The sequence below is a fragment of the Pseudophryne corroboree genome, chromosome 8 (assembly GCF_028390025.1).
Source record: "Pseudophryne corroboree isolate aPseCor3 chromosome 8, aPseCor3.hap2, whole genome shotgun sequence".
NCBI lineage: Eukaryota > Metazoa > Chordata > Amphibia > Anura > Myobatrachidae > Pseudophryne > Pseudophryne corroboree.
The window spans coordinates 287,702,509-287,708,508 of record NC_086451.1 but is presented as its reverse complement, the minus strand read 5'-3'; positions in this window follow the sequence as shown (position 1 = coordinate 287,708,508).

The window sequence follows — 6,000 nt, the reverse complement described above, 5'->3', positions numbered from 1 at the left end:
AGGATGGATTGGCTTCTTGGCTACTGGACATCAGCTCCAGAGGGACGATCACAGGTACAGCCTGGATGGTCACCGGAGCCGCGCCGCCGGCCCCCTTGCAGATGCTGAAGTAAGAAGAGGTCCAGAATCGGCAGCTGAAGACTCCTGCAGTCTTCTAAAGGTAGCGCACAGCACTGCAGCTGTGCGCCATTTTCCTCTCAGCACACTTCACACGCAGTCACTGAGGGTGCAGGGCGCTGGGGGGGGGCGCCCTGGGAGGCAAATGTAAACCTATATAAAGGCTAAAAATACCTCACATATAGCCCCCAGAGGCTATATGGAGATATTTAACCCCTGCCTGTATTCACAAAATAGCGGGAGACGAGCCCGCCGAAAAAGGGGCGGGGCCTATCTCCTCAGCACACGGCGCCATTTCCTCTCACAGCTCCGCTGGTCAGGACGGCTCCCAGGTCTCTCCCCTGCACTGCACTACAGAAACAGGGTAAAACAGAGAGGGGGGGCAAATTTAATGGCAATATCTTGATATATATAAAGCAGCTATAAGGGAGCACTTATTATAAGGCTATCCCTGTCATATATAGCGCTTTTTGGTGTGTGCTGGCAGACTCTCCCTCTGTCTCCCCAAAGGGCTAGTGGGTCCTGTCTTCGTTTAGAGCATTCCCTGTGTGTCTGCTGTGTGTCGGTACGTGTGTGTCGACATGTATGAGGACGATATTGGTGTGGAGGCGGAGCAATTGCCAAATATGGGGATGTCACCTCCTAGGGGGTTGACACCAGAATGGATGCCTTTATTTATGGAATTACGGGATAGTGTCAACACGCTAAAGCAGTCGTTTGACGACATGAGGCGGCCGGACAATCAATTAGTGCCTGTCCAGGCGCCTCAAACACCGTCAGGGGCTGTAAAACGCCCTTTGCCTCAGTCGGTCGACACAGACCCAGACACAGGCACTGATTCCAGTGGTGACGGTGACGAATCAACCGTACTTTCCAGTAGGGCCACACGTTATATGATTTTGGCAATGAAGGAGGCGTTACATTTAGCTGATACTACAGGTACCACTAAACAGGGTATTATGTGGGGTGTGAAAAAACTACCTATAGTTTTTCCTGAATCAGAAGAATTAAATGACGTGTGTGATGAAGCGTGGGTTGCCCCTGATAAAAAGCTGATAATTTCAAAGAAATTATTGGCATTATACCCTTTCCCGCCAGAGGTTAGGGAGCGCTGGGAAACACCTCCTAGGGTGGACAAGGCGCTAACACGCTTATCAAAACAAGTGGCGTTACCTTCTCCTGAGACGGCCGCACTTAAAGATCCATCAGATAGGAGGATGGAAAATATCCAAAAAAGTATATACACACATGCAGGTGTTATACTACGACCAGCTATAGCGACTGCCTGGATGTGCAGTGCTGGGGTAGTTTGGTCAGAGTCCCTGATTGAAAATATTGATACCCTGGACAGGGACAATATTTTACTGTCGTTAGAACAAATAAAGGATGCATTTCTTTATATGCGTGATGCACAGAGGGATATCTGCACACTGGCATCACGGGTAAGTGCTATGTCCATTTCGGCCAGAAGAGCTTTATGGACGCGACAGTGGACAGGCGATGCGGATTCAAAACGGCATATGGAAGTTTTGCCGTATAAAGGGGAGGAGTTATTTGGAGTCGGTCTATCAGATTTGGTGGCCACGGCTACAGCCGGGAAATCCACCTTTCTACCTCAAGTCACTCCCCAACAGAAAAAGGCACCGACTTTTCAACCGCAGCCCTTTCGTTCCTTTAAAAATAAGAGAGCAAAGGGCTATTCATATCTGCCACGAGGCAGAGGTCGAGGGAAGAAACAGCAACAGGCAGCTCCTTCCCAGGAACAGAAGCCCTCCCCGGCTTCTACAAAAGCCTCAGCATGACGCTGGGGCTTCTCAAGCGGACTCGGGGACGGTGGGAGGTCGTCTCAAAAATTACAGCGCGCAGTGGGCTCACTCGCAGGTAGATCCCTGGATCCTGCAGATAATATCTCAGGGGTACAGGTTGGAATTAGAGACAGATCCACCTCGCCGTTTCCTGAAGTCTGCTTTACCAACGTCCCCTTCCGAAAGGGAGACGGTTTTGGAAGCCATTCACAAGCTGTACTCTCAGCAGGTGATAGTCAAGGTACCTCTTCTACAACAAGGGAAGGGGTATTATTCCACTCTATTTGTGGTACCGAAGCCGGATGGCTCGGTAAGGCCTATTCTAAATCTGAAGTCCTTGAACCTGTACATAAAGAAGTTCAAGTTCAAGATGGAGTCACTCAGAGCAGTGATAGCGAACCTGGAAGAAGGGGACTTTATGGTATCCTTGGACATCAAGGATGCGTATCTCCACGTTCCAATTTACCCCTCACACCAGGGGTACCTCAGGTTCGTTGTACAAAACTGTCACTATCAGTTTCAGACGCTGCCGTTTGGTTTGTCCACGGCACCTCGGGTCTTTACAAAGGTAATGGCCGAGATGATGATTCTTCTTCGAAGAAAAGGCGTATTAATTATCCCATACTTGGACGATCTCCTAATAAGGGCAAGGTCCAGAGAACAGCTAGAGATGGGATTAGCAATATCTCAAGAGGTGCTAAAGCAGCACGGATGGATTCTGAATATTCCAAAATCCCAATTAATGCCGACAACTCGTCTGCTGTTCCTAGGGATGATTCTGGACACGGTTCAGAAAAAGGTTTTTCTTCCCGAGGAAAAAGCCAAGGAGTTATCCGACCTGGTCAGGAATCTCCTAAAACCAGGAAAGGTGTCTGTACATCAATGCACGCATCTTCAGATGCACCTGCGGATAACCCTGTCTCCAAGGACAAGGGTATCTCTTCTGTGGTGGTTGTAGAGGGCTCATCTATTGGAGGGCCGCAGATTCGGCATACAGGATTGGATCCTGGTGACCACGGACGCCAGCCTGAGAGGCTGGGGAGCAGTCACACAAGGAAGAAACTTCCAGGGAGTGTGGTCGAGCCTGGAAAAGTCTCTTCACATAAACATTCTGGAACTAAGAGCAATCTACAATGCTCTAAGCCAGGCGGAACCTCTGCTTCAAGGAAGACCGGTGTTGATCCAGTCGGACAACATCACGGCAGTCGCCCATGTAAACAGACAGGGCGGCACAAGAAGCAGGAGTGCAATGGCAGAAGCTGCCAGGATCCTTCGCTGGGCGGAGAATCACGTGATAGCACTGTCAGCAGTGTTCATCCCGGGAGTGGACAACTGAGAAGCAGACTTCCTCAGCAGACACGATCTTCACCCGGGAGAGTGGGGACTTCATCCAGATGTTTTCCGCATGCTAATAAACCGTTGGGAAAGACCAATGGTGGACATGATGGCGTCTCGCCTCAACAAAAAACTGGACAGGTATTGCGCCAGGTCAAGAGATCCGCAGGCAATAGCTGTGGACGCGCTGGTAACACCTTGGGTGTACCAGTCGGTGTATGTGTTTCCTCCTCTGCCTCTCATACCAAAGGTATTGAGAATCATACGGCAAAGCGGAGTAAGAACGATACTAGTGGCTCCGGATTGGCCAAGAAGGTCTTGGTACCCGGAACTTCAAGAGATGGTCACGGACGATCCGTGGCCTCTACCTCTAAGACAGGACCTGCTTCAGCAGGGACCGTGTCTATTCCAAGACTTACCGCGGCTGCGTTTGACGGCATGGCGGTTGAACGCCAGATCCTAAAAGGAAAAGGCATTCCAGAAGAAGTCATTCCTACCTTGATTAAGGCAAGAAAGGAAGTCACTGCGAAGCATTATCACCGCATTTGGCGGAAATATGTTGCGTGGTGCGAGGATCGGAGTGCTCCGACGGAGGAATTTCAACTGGGTCGTTTCCTACATTTCCTGCAATCAGGATTGTCTGGGTCTCAAATTGGGATCTATTAAGGTTCAAATTTCGGCCCTGTCAATATTCTTCCAAAAAGAATTGGCCTCAGTTCCTGAGGTCCAGACTTTTGTCAAAGGAGTACTGCATATACAGCCTCCTGTGGTGCCTCCGGTGGCACCGTGGGATCTAAATGTAGTTTTAGATTTCCTCAAATCCCATTGGTTTGAACCACTAAAAAATGTGGATTTGAAATATCTCACATGGAAAGTGACTATGTTACTGGCCCTGGCGTCCGCCAGGAGAGTATCTGAACTGGCGGCTTTATCTTATAAAAGCCCTTATTTAATTTTCCATTCGGATAGGGCAGAGCTGCGGACGCGTCCGCATTTTCTCCCTAAGGTGGTATCAGCGTTTCACCTGAACCAGCCTATTGTAGTGCCTGCGGCTACAAGCGACTTGGAGGACTCCAAGTTGTTGGACGTTGTCAGAGCTTTCAAAATATACATTTCAAGGACGGCTGGAGTCAGAAAATCTGACTCGCTGTTTATACTGTATGCACCCAACAAGTTGGGTGCGCCTGCTTCTAAGCAGTCGATTGCTCGTTGGATTTGTAACACAATTCAACTTGCACATTCTGTGGCAGGCCTGCCACAGCCTAAATCTGTTAAGGCCCATTCCACAAGGAAGGTGGGCTCATCTTGGGCGGCTGCCCGAGGGGTCTCGGCATTACAACTCTGCCGAGCAGCTACGTGGTCAGGGGAGAACACGTTTGTAAAATTCTACAAATTTGATACCCTGGCAAAGGAGGACCTGGAGTTCTCTCATTCGGTGCTGCAGAGTCATCCGCACTCTCCCGCCCGTTTGGGAGCTTTGGTATAATCCCCATGGTCCTTTCAGGAACCCCAGCATCCACTAGGACGATAGAGAAAATAAGAATTTACTTACCGATAATTCTATTTCTCGGAGTCCGTAGTGGATGCTGGGCGCCCATCCCAAGTGCGGATTATCTGCAATACTTGTACATAGTTATTGTTAACTAATTCGGGTTATTGTTTAGGGAGCCATCTTTCAGAGGCTCCTCTGTTATCATACTGTTAACTGGGTTTAGATCACAAGTTGTACGGTGTGATTGGTGTGGCTGGTATGAGTCTTACCCGGGATTCAAAATCCTCCCTTATTGTGTACGCTCGTCCGGGCACAGTACCTAACTGGAGTCTGGAGGAGGGTCATAGGGGGAGGAGCCAGTGCACACCACCTGATCTGGAAAAGCTTTACTTTTTGTGCCCTGTCTCCTGCGGAGCCGCTATCCCCCATGGTCCTTTCAGGAACCCCAGCATCCACTACGGACTCCGAGAAATAGAATTATCGGTAAGTAAATTCTTATTTTCTAGCAATTTCAATATAAAAAGCACCTTTATTTTGTAGATTTCATTTGTCTTTTGTGGATAAACAAGCAAATGCTTCTGGAAATGTAGTCTGCTGAAAGGCAAGGCATCATTTGTGTGGGTATGGGATAATAATTACAGAGGTTGGAATGTGACCAGTCCAAAAAAGTGCCTAAATAAGCTCAGCAGCAAAGCGGTTAAATGGGAGTAAATTGTAGATTGTAATTGTAAATGGTAGAGTAACCAAGAAGGTACGAGTGTACCCTTCCCAAAAGATAAACAAAATAAGCAAACATACAAGTAACTTTTAACTTGTTACAGTATTAGAAAAACATCATCTCTGCTTCCAACTTCCAAAACAATTCAGAATTCTTTGTGGATCTGCCAATCTAAGCTTTTACTGGTGGTAACATATTTCACATGTACCCACATTATAACCTTCATCTGCCTGGGAGTGAAATTTCCTTTCTTTTAAATGTAACGGATGATAATTGTGTCTCTTGAGAAGTCCCAGTAAAATCTGCAATATGTTTTCATTTATACCCATACAGGCAATACAGAGTCTAGCTGGTGTCAATTATTATAATGATTTATGTCGTGACTGAGTGTGTTCTCCATTTAGTACATTATCATGTTTAATTGAGTTACTCTTGCAAGTTAAGTTACTTATCGGATGCATTAAAGTGGCCATCTAAAGATAGTAAATGCCTACCCGCACAAAGCAAAAATATGGCCACATGATATTTAATAT